A 15,373-nucleotide genomic window follows, 5' to 3' on the forward strand; every position below is an offset into this window, starting at 1 on the left:
ATATCCCTTATGAATATACATGCAAAAATCTTCAACATAATACTAGCAAACCAAATACAACAGAATATCATAGAGATAATTCACCATGATCAAGTGGGTTTTATCCTAGGGATGCAAGAATAGTTCAACATACACAAGTCAGTAAATGATTCACCACATAAACAGAATAAAAAACAAAAATTATCTGATCATTTCAATAAATGCAAGAGAAAAAGGATTTTGTAAAATTCTGCATCCCTTCACGAAAAAAACCCTCAACAAACTGGGCATAGAAAGAACATACCTCACAATAATAAAAGCCATATATGACAAACCCACAGCCAACATCATACTAAATGGGTAAAAGTTAAAAGCATGCCCCTTCAGAACTGGAATAAGACAAGGATACCCGCATTCGCCACTTCTATTCTACGTAGTACTAGAAGTCCTAGCCAGAGCAATCAAGCAAGAGAAAAAAATAAAGGGCATCCAAATTAGAAAAGAGGGAGTCAAACTATCTCTGGTTGCCACTGATATGATCTTATACCTGGAAAACCCTAAAGACTCCTCCGAAAGACTCCACTTTGACAAAGATTTGAATTCAGTAAAGTCTCAGGTTACAAAATCAACATACTCAAATCAGTAGCACCAATTCACTAATAACAACCAAGCTGCAAATCAAATCAAGAAGCCAATCTCATTTAGCAAAAGAAAAAAATACATAGGAATATATTTGTAGTAGTCCATCTTGTGTCGCTATAAAGAAATACTTGAGACTGGGTAATTTATAAAGAAAGGAGGTTTGATTAGCTCACGGTTCTGCAGGCTGTACAAGCATGACACCAACATCTGCTCACCTTCTGATGAGAGCCTCAGGAAACTAACAGTCATGGCAGAAGGTGAAAAGGAAGCAAATGTATCACATGGTGGGAGCAGGACCAAGAGAGAGAGTGGGAGGGGATATGCCACACACTTAAACAACCAGATCTCTCAAAAACTCATTCATTATCTCCAGATCAGCACCAAGCCAAGAGGGATCCACCCCATGACCCAAACACCTCCCACCATGCCCCACGTCCAGCAGTGGGAATATCAATTCAACATGAGATTTGGTGGGGACATATATTCAAACCGTATCAGTACTTAATTAAGGAGGGGAAAGATCTCTACAAGGAGGACTAGAAAACACTAATGAAATAAATCATAGATGACACAGACAAATGGAAAAACATCCCCTGCTCATGAATTGGAAGAATCAATGTCTTTAAAATGACCATACTGCCCAAAGCAATCTACAGATTCAGTGGAGTTTCTATCAAAAAATACCAATGTCATTTTCACAGATTTAAGAAAAAATAATCCTAAAATGTATATGGAACCAAAAAGAGTATGAATAGCCAAAGCGACTATAACCAAAAAGAACAAATATGAAGATGTTACTTTAGAAGACTTCAAATTATACTATAGAGCTATAGTAACCAAAGAAGCATGGTGCTGATATACAAGCAGACACATAGACCAATGAAACAGAATAGAGAACCCAGAAATAAAACCACATACCTACAACAAACTGATCTTCAATAAAGGCAGACAAAAACATTAACTGGGAAAAGGATACCCTATTCAGTAAATGATGCTGGGAAAATTGGATAGCCACAGGCAGAAGAATGAAACTGGATCCCTAGAATAAAGACTCAAATGTAAGACCAAACTCCATAAAAATTATCAAAGAAAATCTAGGAAAAACTCTTCTGGACATTGGTATAAGCAAAGAATTTATAACTAAGACCCCAAAGCAAATGCAGGAAAACCAAAAGTCAATAAATGGGGCTTAATTAAACTAAAAACTTCTACACAGCAAAGAAATAACCAACAGAGTAAACAGACAGCATACAGAATGGAAGAAAATATTCACAAACTGTACGTTTGACAAAGGACAATATCCAGAATCCAAAAAGGAATTCAAACGAACTAGCAAGGAAAAAAAAAAACCTATTAGAAAGTGGACAAGTGACACTTTTCAAAAGAAGATATACAAATGGCAAAAATATATATATATTAAAAAATGCCCAACATCACTAATCATCAGGGAAATGCAAATTAAAATTACAGTGAGCTACCACCTTACCCTAGATAGAATAGTCATTATTAAAAAGTCAAAAACAATAAATGGCTTGGCTATGGTAAGAAGGGAATGCCTAGACACTGTTAGTAGGAATGTGAATAAGTAAGACTTCTATGGCAAACAGTATGGAGATTTCTCAAAGATCTAAAAGTAGATCTACCGTTCACTCTAGCAATCCCACTACTGGATATCTACCCAAAGAAAAAGACACCTGCACTTACATCAAAAAGACACCCGCACTTGTATATCTATCACAGCACAATTCACAATTGCAAAGATGTAAAATCAATCTAAATGCCCATCAGATAATGAATGGATTTAAAAAATGGTGTGTGTATACACACACATAGAATACCATGGAAGTAGTATACCATGGAACACTATTCAGCCATAAAAAAGGACAAAATAATGTATTTTGCAGCAACTTGAATGGAACTAGAGGCCATTATCCTAAGTGAAGTAATTCAGGAATAGAAAACCAAATACTGCATGTTCTCAGTTATAAGTAGAGGCTAAGCTATGGGTATGCAGGGGCATACAAAATGGTATAATGGGCATTGGAGACTCAGAAGTAGGTAGGATGGCAGGGGATAGGGATGAAAAATTATATATTCTATATAATGCACACTATTTGGGTGACAGTTACACTAAAAGCTCAGACTTCGCCACTATAGAATTCATCCATATAACCAAAACCACTTGTACTGCTAAATCTATTGAAATAAAAATAATTTTTTTTAGAAAAAGGTACTTTCAAAACAAATAAAACTACTTTGAAAGAAATAGCTGGATTCTGCTGAGCACTTTGAAAAAGAATACTACAGAAACTAGACTACTTAACAATTATTTTTCTTCACATGAACTAGTTGAACACAACTGAAAGATTCTTAGAGTTAAAAGGAAACAAAAGTTTTTGGGAAAATATCATTTTCCAAAAGCCTACTTTTTACCTTCTTGAGTCAAGTGTGAGAGGAAACACAGAGGCGAAGTACAAGAGAGAGCTGGGAAGATGTGCAAAGGTAGAATGAGGTGGGAGGGTTCCAGAGCTTTCCCTTGCAATATTCTCTTACTGAGTACTGGCCACACAGGTGGGCTATTTTAATTATATCCCTATTTTTTTAAGAAGGAAACAAGAGACCCTGCTCAGTAATTGGGTCTTAATGTCTTCTCATCACTAATACCAGGTAGGTCATAGTCCAACGAATACAAATTAGATATTTATGTTGCAATATTCATTCAGTTGTTTCCAAACCACTCACTCACCAAAGACAATTCATTTGCTTTACAGGCTAACTTTGTCTTGAGACATATTTGCTTGCTCTATTCCATCTGGGGCTCTGAACAAGTTTCTTTAGAAAAAGAGAAAATAATAGAGAGTGAGAACTGATAAATTTTGGAAATAGATCCCAGATTTTTAATGATGCCAAGAAAAAAGGAAGGCATATAATTTGTAAAGTACCCACAGGGCCCTAAAACATGATTAGTCAAACACATAGAAAACATTTTCAAATCTTTTCTTAATTGTAACAGATGGTTGAGCAATAAATTTCTATTTCAGGCTAAAGGATGTTCTGTAAATATATCTGGCTGGAGCCCAGGCTGGCCAGGATAGTATTTCATCGTTCAGAGAAGATCGTTTCTGTATGAATGAACTGTTAGAATTGCTCCCACTAGCTGCCTGGGCGTAACTATTATTATTGAAATTGAAACCCTTAGTATAACAAAATTTCAAACCTAAAAGGAACAAGTCTTCCATAGTCCTCTCATTTTATAGATAAAATAAACAAAGAAACAAAACTAAGGCCTACACAGATAAAGCGGTTTTCCCCAAACCACACAGCTAACTCATTACAGAGCTGGAACCCAAACTTGAAACACCTTACCAGTACATGTGTGATGCCACTAGTAATAATGAGACTCAAAAAGATGAGAAAATAACTTGTCCAAAGTCACACATCTAGTTCATAACAAAATTCTGCATACATTCAGATCTTCTCAGTTGAAATTCTATAATTTCTGCACTATCCTCCAAATGACATCTTATAAAAGAATTCCCAGAATGTATTAGTTCCTACAGTAGAGATTAGGGGGCAGAGAAATACGCATTGACTCTGGAATTAAATAGACCTTAAATTCTAATATCAATACTGTCCGTTGCTAGCTGTGTGGACGTTGGCAACACACAAGTCTCATTAAGCAACAGAAGATACGTTAATCATCTGCAAAACTGAGACATTAACACCAACATCTTAAATTTGATATGAGTTTTAAATTAGAATAGATACAAAATACATAGTACAGTGCCTGGCACATTCCAAGCACTCAACAGATGTTAGTTGGGCTGATTTTCCTCTATGTCAATATCAAAATACTCAGATTCTTTAGGATATATGTTGTTGGCATGTCATTAATTTGAAATGGGGAGAAAAGATTCTTCTACTCTGTGTAAACCACATTAGTCATCTACTTACATCTTCAAGTCAGTGGTTGGGGCTGGAATAGGAAGAAGTAGTAAAAAGGAAAGTAAAAAGAGTATATATAAAAAAAGTTGAACCCACCCAAAAGTGAATTGAAACACCAGAAAATATTAATATGTAGGCTTTGAATTCTAATGACGTCTGTTTCAACCCATGTTGTCATTTATGACATGACGTGCCCCTATGAAGTCTTCCAGACATCAACTATATCCAGAGTCTTCTAGCAGAAACTCTCACTTCACCCCCTCACTCTCCTCCCACCCATACATCCAGAAGAAACAGGAGTCTCATCCTCAAGACAAACATGAAGCCCTGTGGGCAAGGAAAAGAGGAATTTAAAAAAGCCAAGTAGACTGAGTCCCCCTGGCAGGAAGGGTAGGTGAAGTTGGCCCTTAATATGGGTAACCCCAGGTTGGGGTGCCTTAAACTTGTCACTGCCGTGCATCAAGAAGCCAAATGGCCAAAAATCCTGACCCAGGGAGGTTGGCTTTGTTGTTCCCATTTTACGGATGAGTAACAGACCCTCTGATAAAGAGATGTATGTACTGACAAAGTTAACACAGCTTCGTAAGTGACAGAATCAGTATTGATAGAGCATTGCAAGAGAAGAGTCCAGGATGGATCATCACGGCAAGGGTTACAGAGAAAGGCACAGGAACCAGAGGCACAGCCCAGAGGGTCAAATGATCCAGAAACATTTACCCTCTAAGCTCAAATGACCCATTGCCAGGAGTAGGGCTTTCACTTCTACCAAGCTGATAGAGCTGGTGAACAGGCGTGATGAAAGTCAAAGGCACTGGCGCAGAGCAAGCAAAGGGAGTTCCAAGCAGATGTTCCCTGTTGGGCATTTAGATTGTGGGCTTCTGCAGAAGCTATTTACTCCACCTGGAACACTCCCATCTCTTCTTAAAGTTATCTGAAACATAAATAAAAATAGTTACCGTATGGAGAGTATTATCTTTGTTCCACTCAGGAAAAAGTACTGATATTCTCCCAGTTAACATGCACAGAGATCATCTGGGGATAACAGGTTGTGTTACCAGAAACTCAGTGCCTTAAAATAACCCAAATTTATTACCTTACAACTCTGGAAAATTCAGAAGTTCAAAATGGGTCTTATGGGCTAAAATCAACATAGCTGCCAAGCTGTATTCCTGGCTCTGGGGAAAAAAACCTATTTCCTTAACCTTTTCTGGTTTCTAGGGGCTGCCTGCATTCCTTGCCTCCATCTTCAAGGCACGTCACTCTAACCCTGCTTCTGTCATCACATCGCCTCTCTCTGCCTTTGACTCTCTTGCCTCTCTCTTACAAGGACCTTTGTGATTACAATGAACCCAGCTGGGTAATTCAGAGTAATCTCTCCATCTCAAATTCCTTAATTTAATGACAATTGCGAAAACTTTTCTACCATGTAAAGAAACATAGATTCACAGGTTCTAGGGAGTAGGACATGGACATATTTGAGGGGACATTATTCTTCCTACAAAACAGGTACACTGTTTATTTGAAGTTTTAAAAACTGAGTAAAACCTATCCCTCTGTATTGACCTATCACAGGCTCTTTCACTAATATCCTATGTTGGAAATGTTAAAAACCACAGTGATTCCTCTTTCAATCCTTTCCACACTCAAACTCTAAAACATCTCCAAATTTTCCCCTCTATCCCATTTACATCCTTAATTCAGGCCCTTCTTACCTATTGCCTGGATTATTTCAAAGGCATCCAAACTCATCCTCATGCCAACATTTTCTCCCTGTTCAAGTGCATTTTGCAAAACGCTCCCAGAGTTATGTCTTAACACACAATTGTTAAAAGAAGAACTTCTGACAAAAGAAATTTAACAAAGTTTACTTGAACAATCCGTGAATCAGAAAGCACCAACATGAAAGGATGTTATGGGCTCTGCTCCAGTAGTAACATGAGCAGCAAGCTTTATAGGCTGATCACCAAACAAAGAAATTACCTGATTGGCTCCAGCTAGGCATTTCCTTTATTTTGGTATGATTCTATGGAAGGTCCCTAGTTACAGAATCAGTCAGCTAGTTGGCTGTTTATGACTGTCAGAAGTTCAGTTGTTTTCGTTTGGTTTGCTTTTGTTTTTAAGTCAATTACAAGAAATGCCTTCAAGTTAAGTTTCAGCTTGCTTACTTAAGAGCTCCCAGTACAGAGATAATCTCGGGCCAGTGGCCTGGCCTCCTCATTTGCTTTGACACAATTATGTGTCAGATTCTTGTTTAAAGCCTCTAATGGCTGCTCATCATCTAACAGGATAAAGTCCACATAGCTCAGTTTGACAATCAAAATCCCTTAACAATCCTACCCCCAAACTACTTTTAAAATCCTCTTTCATGTATGTAACATCCCAGCCACATAGGACTTCTATTTTCAGAGGTCTGTGAGCACTTGAGAATGCCTTGACTTTACTCATTGTAAAGCAATACTCATTGTATTGCTGGATGCCCTTAATCTCTTTCTCTGCCTCCTGAGATTCAAGTCAGCCTTTTCATACCCCTCCAAAATACCAACCAAATTTTACCTGCCTCTTCCTCCAAAATATTTTCTCAAAATGCTGTACCCAGCCAAATTAGTCATCCCCATGTATATTTACAATTCCTCATTCTTTTTATTATAATATCTATACTTTTAATTACTAGTTATTTTTATCCTTGAATGCCTTTTCTCAAACCAAGAGTTTATTGAAGGCAGGGGCTGAGAATTTTTTTTTAAATTTCTGACCCAGCATTGAATATAAGCCTAGCTCATGGTAGCTATTCAATAACGTTTTTTGTTCTGAGCAAAACTGAGACTCAGATTGGTTCTTTACAGAATAGTAGATCAGTGACAGCCTGGGGAATCAATTTATTAATAAACATTTTTAATTTTACTTAGGATGGAAAAAAGAAAGAAGGAACACTTTCGTTTACCATTTTTTTCTTTCTTTTTTTTTTTTTTTTTTTGCACTGATATCTGGAAAGACAGAGAAATGGAAGATAAGATTTGCCTGTCCTGACCCCGTCTAAAAAGTAGAAGTAACATAGACAGAAAGAGCAACAACAGGGGGAAGCTAAAGGGATCATGATAAGAATCTTGTAAGACTTGGGGAAAGAAGTACTAATTCAGAGGTCCTCATGGCAGAATTTTACAGAGGTAAGTACAAAGTAACCATCCTATGCTACCATAGTCTTAGAGGGTTGAGAGTGGTGACCCACGGAGAATCTCTGTTCTCGTCAAGTACAGGGGAGATAAAGGCACCCAGCAGTCTCCTTCTTACAGAAAGTCTGGTAGTCATAGCAGGTGCAGAGTTTCTCCCCGAAGCGTATTTTGGGCATCAAATACACTTTAGCAAAGTGTTCCTAGCACTTTAGCAAAATATTGGAGCAGAGAAACATAAAGGAATTTATGCGAACTCATAAACCTTCTCTTGGGGATTCCCAGAAATATTTGTGGATACTCCAGAAGCGTTAAGCAAGCTGAGGTTCTGCAATCATGCAAATTAGAAACAAGAGTCATGGGAAGCTGAGTGATAAAGTTCATATGACCTCATATTTATTCAAAGCTGGTGAGGCCTGAGATCATTCAGGTTAAATAAAAGACTGAATAAATGAATGAATGATATGCATGATGGAATTTTTACCAAAATCCAGGTTTTATTTTCAGTGTTGAGGTCTATGCTTAGTAGGAAACTGTAAATTCATTTTATTGAAGGTGTGTTTCAGATAGGAGTTAATTATTTTAAAAGCTTAATTCAGTGGCTGGCACATGTCCTAGTTTCACTGCTAAGTCTGTCATCCTAAACCTATAATGAACTGCAAGCTTTTTAACACTATACAGTTGTCCCCACTCAGATCTGTAGTTTTGCTCCTCTGCTTCAGTTTCCTGTGGTCGGCCAAGATCCAAAAATAGGTGCATGCAGTACAATATTTTGAGAGAAAAAGAGAGTACACATTCATATAGCCTTTATTACAGTATTATAATGGAGTTCTATTTTATTATTAGTTGTTACTCTCTTATGATGTATAATTTATAAATTAAGCTTTATCATAGGTATGTATGTAGAAGAAAAAACATAGTCCATACAGACATACCTTGGAGATATTCTGCATTTTGTTCCAGACTACCCCAATAAAGTAAATATTACAGTAAGGCAAGTCACACAAATTTTTTGGTGTCCTAGTGTATATAAAAGTATACACTTTGTCCTAGTCTATATAAAAGTAATGTTTACACTTATAAACATTATATATATATGACTATAAACTATAAATGTTTATTGTCAATCAAGCGAAACGCAAATCAAAACCACAACGTGATACCACCTTACTCCTGCAAGAATGGTCATAATCAAAAAATAATAGATGTTGGCATGGATGTGGTGAAAAGGGAACACTTTTACACCACAGATGGGAATGTAAACTAGTACAACCACTATGGAGAACAGTATGGCGATTCCTTAAAGAACTAAAAGTAGATCTAGCATTTGATCCAGCAATCCCACTACTGTGTATCTACCCAGAGGAAAATAAGTCATTACATGAAAAAGACACTTACACATGGTTGCTCATAGCGGCACAATTCACAATTGCAAAAATATGAAACCAGCCCAGATGCCCATCAAACAACGGGTGGATAAAGGAAATGTGGTATATATATACATACACCATGGAATAACAGCCACGAAAAGAAATGAAATAATGACATTCACAGCAACCTGGAGGGAATTGGAGACCATTATTCTAAGAGGTAATTCAGGAATGGAAAACCAAACATCATATGTTCTCACTTATAAGTGGAAGCTAAGCTATGAAGATGCAGAGGCATAAGAATGATACAATGGACTTTCGCGACTCAGGGAAAGGGTGTGGGGTGGGTGAGGGATAAAAAGCTACACATTGGGCATAGTGTACACTGCTTGGGTGATAGGTGCACCAAAATCTCAGAAATCACCACTAAAGAACTTATCCATGTAACCAAACATCTCCTGTACCCCCAAAATTACTGAAATAAAAATAAATTTTTTTAAGCGTGCAATAGCATTATGTCTAAATACGATGCACATATCTTAATATTAAAATACTACATTGCTAGAAAATGCTAATGATCATCTGAGCCTTCAGTGAATCCTAATCTTCTGTTGGTGGAGAGTCTTGCCCCAACATTAATGATTTCTGACTGATAAGGACAGAAATTGCAGAAGACTGGGGTGGCTGTGGCAATTTCTTTTTCTTTTTTTTGGCAGAATCCAGAAGTCATTACAAATTGTATTTCTTTTTTGTTTTGTTTTGTTTTGGGGCTGTAGCAATTTCTTAAAATAAGACCACAATGAAGTTTGCCACATGGATTGACTTTTCCTTTCACAAGAGTTATCTGTCATATACGATGCTGTTTGATAATATTTTACCCAACAGCAGAACTTCTTTCAAAATTGGAGACAATCCTCTCAATGTCTGCTGCTGCTTTATCAACTAAGTTTATAAAATATTCTAAATTCTTTGTTGTCATTTCAACAATATTCACAGCATCTTCACCCAGAGTAGATCCCTTCTCAAGGAACCACTTTCTTTGCTCATCCATAAGGAACAATTCCCCATCCATTCAAGTTGTATTATAAGATTGCAGCAATTCAGTCACCTCTTCAGACTCCACTTCTAGCTCTAGTTCTTTTGTTATTTATTTCTACCATATCTGTAGTTACTTCCTCCACTGAAGTGTTGAACTGCTCAAAGCGATCCATAAGGGTTGGAATTAACTTCTTCCAAACTCCTGTTAGTGTTGATATTTTGACCTCTTTCCATGAATCACAGATGTTCTTAATGACATCTAGAATGCTATAATTCTTTCCAGAAGGTTTTCAGCTTACTTTACCCAGATCCATCAGAAGAATCATAACCTGTGGCAGGTATTGCCTTACCAAATGTATTTCTTATATAAGATTTGAAAGTGAGAATTGATCCTTGATCCATAGGCCACAGAATGGATGTTGTTAGCAGGCATAAAAACAACATTAATCTCCATGTACATCTCCATCAGAGCTCTTGGGTGACCGGATACATTGCCAATGAACAGTAATATTTGGAAAGGAATTTTTTTGAGCAGTAAGTCTCAACAGTGGGCTTAAAATATCCATGCTGTAAACAGATGTGCTATCGTTCATTCTTTGTTGTTCCATTTATAGAGCACAGGCAGAGTAGACTTAGCATTATTCTTGAGCCCTTTGATTTTCAGAATGGTCAATGAACATTAGCTTCCATTTAAAATCACCATCTTCATTAGCCCTAACAAGAAAATCAGCCTGCCCTTTGTCCTTTGAAGGCAGGCATTGGCTTCTTTCTAGTCTAGATGGCATCGTCTTCCGATATAAGGCTGTTTCATATACATTGAAAATCTATTGTTTAGCACAGCCACCTTTATCAATTATATTAGCTAGAGCTTCTGGATAGCTTGCTGCAGCTTCTGCATTAGCACTTGTTGCTTCACCTTGCACTTTTATGTTATGAGACAGCTTCTTTCTTCAAACCTCATAAACCAACCCTTGTTAGCTTCAGACTTTTCTATGCAGCTTTCTCACTTCATTCAGTCTTCGTAGAGTTGAAGAGAGTTAGGGCCTTTCTCTAGATTAGGCTTTGATTTAAGGGAATATTGTGGCTGGTTTGATCTTCTATCCAGACCATTAAAACTGGAGTAGCACTTTTAAGTTCCTTCAAGAAGTTTTCTATTGCATTCACAACTTGGCTGTTTGTTTCAAGAGGCTTAGCTTTTGGCCAATCTCAGCTTTCAACATGCCATCCTCACTAAGCTTAATCATTTCTAGCTTTTGATTTAAAGTGAGAGAGATACAGCTCTTCCTTCCATTTGAACACTTAGAGGTCACTGTAGGGCTATTAATTGTCCTAATTTCAATATTGTCATATCTCATGAAACAGAGATGCCTAAGGGGAGGGAGGGAGACAGGACAATAGGTGGTTGGTGGAGTAGTCAGAACACACACAACATTTATGGATTAAGTTCACCATGTTATATGCGTGTAGTTTGTGGTACCCCAAATAATTACAATAGTAACATCAACAAATCAGCAAATATCACCATAACAGATATAATAATGATGAAAAAGTTTGAAATGCTGTGAGAATTACCAAAATGTGACACAGAGACATGAAGTAAGCACATGCTGTTGGAAAAATAACCCTGATAGACTTGATTGATGCAGGGTTGTCACAAATCTTTCATTGTTAAAAATAAATTGCAAAATCTGTGAAGTGTTATAAAATGAGGTATGCCTATATAAGGTTTGGTACTATCTGTGATTGTAGGCATCCACTATGGGTCTTGGAAAAAGTCCCCTGTGATAAGGGGGGAATACTGTACATCAGTTTCTTTGTCCATGGAACAGAACTCCAATTTATCCACTACACAGTATAAAGGAAAGCCAGATATGTAAAATATTTTTTCTAAGGAATGAAACACGCTGAATCAAATAAAGCATAATGATCTATTTAACCTTGCTCTTAACTGAGGGGAAAAAAACAAAACAGTATACAGAGTTAAAAAAATGGAACTTTAATATAGTTTACCTTGTCTGTTGTTTAACTGCCTATGAGATGCTAAGTTGAAATATTGTCTAATGTTTCGCCAGTAGGAGAAAAAAAATAACAGCAGATGGGCCAAACAGAAGGCAGTGCCAAATCACTTTGAATTCTTTTCCGTGTAGTTTTTTTTCCAGTTTCATTATAGATATGACTGTGATTGATAATCCTACATCAGAAAACATATATCAGATATTCTTATAATTGTATTACACATGTGTTTCTTTTAGGGCTACTTCTATAAGCAAGATACTATAATTAAAGTCTTTTCTAGAAGGCATAGAGATGATTAGGAATCCTTGAGGAGTGAAAGAATTATCTAAGAATAGTGAAAATGAAGAAACTACCACCAGGAAACTGCATACACTAATGCCACTGGCCTGTTTTTGATGTTAACTGATTTTACCCATGAAGATGCTTATTAGTTATCATGCACTCACTCTGATCTTGTTCAATTTGTCATCAGGAGCTAAGTGGTGTAACGGCAAAGGCAACAGATGTTGGGGATGACAAGCCAAATTACTGCAAACTCCACCAATAATTTCCCCTCAAAAGTAAATGGTATGACTTTCTAATCCCCTGAATTCATTTCTTTCATAAGCAGTCTATGGGTTTCCATCTGTTTCCTGGACACAGATAACCTTACTTCCTGCCACACATGATAAGTCTACTCATCAGAGTTCAACCAGTATTCCTTTGTCATTGCAAATCACTTCTTCCAACTGCAGCATTCTCAATCAGGACTGCAATTGAAAGACTGCTAACAGTCCCACAGGAAATATCCATCATTTGGCAGGCCCACTTTGAATCCAAAGCTTTTGAATTGTGCATTGTCCAGTGTATTTTAAAAGTGTTTTCATAATTATATAAAAGTATGTTTATAAAATGTCTTCCTTCAACTTTTATACTGAGATACACTAGTTTATTAGTAATGAAAACTGGTTTGTTCAAATAATACACTGGATTACTATTTCTAAAATATATATTAACTTATATTGATTGCAACAACACTCTGATTGTTATTCACTATTTACAGAGGAGGAAATCAAGATCTGGAGAGTTTATTTTTAAAATCTTATTGAGAATTTTCTGGGCGTTAGACAAGAAAGGCATGAAAGATATAGCTATGATAAAATCAACATGGATTCTGTGCTCATGGGTCTTAAATCCAGTAAAGGAAACAGGATTTAAATATGTTATACTACTAACTATAACAAATGCTATGAAGAAAAGGGTGCAATCCTAAATTATAACAGTATGGTATAATTTAGATTGTAAGGTGAGGAAAGCCTTCTCTGAGGAAGGGATTTTGAAGCTGAAATCACAAGGATGATTGGGAGTTACCCGGGCAAAAAGTAAAACAAGGCTAGGCATCACTTTAGAAAGGTTTTAGGTGGGAGAGAGGCTAACCCATTCCAACAATGGATAAAGAGGGGAAAGTGACATGCGGCAAAGCTAGGCAGGAAAACAGGGAACATATACGGGGTCATGTTAAAGTACTACCTGACTTGTCCAATGTCACACAAATAGAAAGTGGCCTTGCTGAGACTAAGTTTCTTAATTTCTATTCTGCTGGTTTTTCCACTTTGCTACTACACTGTCTTTTTACAAATGAGTGAACAAAGATACTCTCCTATTTTGAATTCATATTTTCAGATGATGGCCTTTAAAAAGCAACAATACGGTAGTGATTTATCAAAATTGATTGTTGGCTAAATCAATATCTTAATAGTGGGTTGTTTATATTCATTACATTAATTAGAATTTTAGCTATACTAAGATTTATTAGAGAGACACAGTGTGGCCCGCTCCCCCAGGGCCCTCCAGGCCCTTCGGCCGCGGGCCGGCGGGTGAGCTGGTGGTCCCCAGGACAGGCCGCGCCCTCTGCCCTGCAGACACCTGAGTCCTCCGCTGTGGCTGCCCACTGGCCGGACCCAGGTCTTGAAGCCGTGGCGAACCTCTCTTCCCCACCCCACCTCAGTGACCGATGGCGGCAGCGGCTTGTCCCTGCCGGGACCCCACCCAACGCCGGGTCTCCCAGCCCAAGCCTGCCGGGACGCAGCGTCTTTGGGTGGCGGCGGGAGTGGCGGGCCCGGAAGCATGGCGGTCACCCAAACGCCAGGCGATGGAAGCCGTTAGGGCGTGGCGGAACCGGAAGGCGGCCTAGGGACGCACGCAGGCTCGGCTGTCTCTTTAGGCCACGGAGCCGCGTAGATCCGGAACCCCGGGCGACTAATCTGTCCCCATTTGGCGAGACCTACCTAGACAAAGGCCTTAACGTACCGACAAAGGCCTTAGGGGGCCTGGGAGGTGAGCGAAGTCCCGAAAAACGGGTGGAAGGTTAGGGGCCATGGGGCGGCTGGTCTTCCTTCTACCAGATCTTGCTGTTGGGAGAAATGGTAGAATGACAGGCCACTTTTGGCCCGTTGGAAATGCTCACCACCCTTTGGGAAGATTTACTGGCCATTTATGGAAGGCCTGTGTATATAATATGAAAAACCTGCCCTCAACTCCACCCCAGCCTGTTAATAGAAAACATTTGTCACATCTAGCCCTTCTAGATGGAAAGAGGTTCCTGACGTACGATAAAGTAGAGTTAGAAAGTCACACATCTTGTAAATTCTCATTTGTTTAAAGGAAGTCGTACAAAATAAATGTCTTCTGGAGATGACTTTTGGAAATGGAGTTATTAGACAGCCTCTGGAAGCGATACATCCATGTTTGTTCAGTGGGTTAGATGACATGGAGCTGGAAGACCTGAGAAGGAAGAGAAGAAGGTTCTATGACAGACTGGTCATATTTAGAAGACACTTTCATATTCTATCCATAGTTTTGTATGCATTTTATTCCTCACTACTGTATATATAGTTGACAATGCTAAGCTTTTTTGAAATGTCTGTTTTTTTAGATGTTCTGAAGTGCCTGATATATGTTAAAATTAAAGGTAATAAAAACACATTTTGTAAGTATCTTTTTGTTACAATTCATAGAAAATGTTGCTTTGGTGGGGAATGGCCAAATCACCTGTTGAGTAATACTCATTGTGTTTGTGCACTGGTTCAGGGGAGGAGGGAAGAGGGGGAAGTGCAGAGAGCTCTATGCCACCCTGCCTACAGCGGGGCAAGATGAATCATCTATTTCTGTGCATTTTGTTTTACTTATCTGTGTATGTAGTGTACATAAAGGACAAATGAGCCCTAATTTACAACA

The 15,373-nt window shown here is 38.1% G+C and overlaps 2 long non-coding RNA genes across 3 annotated transcripts in view; one reads left to right on the forward strand and one right to left on the reverse strand.

Annotated features, from left to right (window-relative positions):
* The window catches only part of LOC129524540 (uncharacterized), a 38,771-nt gene extending 24,588 nt beyond the window's left edge, over window positions 1-14,183 (reverse strand). For both annotated transcript variants that reach the window (XR_008668328.2, XR_008668327.2), the window contains exons 1-2: window positions 14,063-14,183; window positions 12,152-12,332 (exon numbers count right to left, since the gene is read on the reverse strand). This is a non-coding gene — a long non-coding RNA (uncharacterized lncRNA). The remainder of the gene's footprint in view (window positions 1-12,151; window positions 12,333-14,062) is intronic.
* Window positions 14,150-15,132, forward strand: LOC129524541 (uncharacterized). The gene is made up of 2 exons (XR_008668330.2): window positions 14,150-14,473; window positions 14,801-15,132. It is a non-coding gene; the product is annotated as an uncharacterized lncRNA (long non-coding RNA).
* The last annotated feature ends 241 nt before the right edge of the window (window positions 15,133-15,373 follow it).

The sequence above is a fragment of the Gorilla gorilla genome, chromosome 13, assembly GCF_029281585.2.
Source record: "Gorilla gorilla gorilla isolate KB3781 chromosome 13, NHGRI_mGorGor1-v2.1_pri, whole genome shotgun sequence".
NCBI classification, from domain to species: domain Eukaryota; kingdom Metazoa; phylum Chordata; class Mammalia; order Primates; family Hominidae; genus Gorilla; species Gorilla gorilla.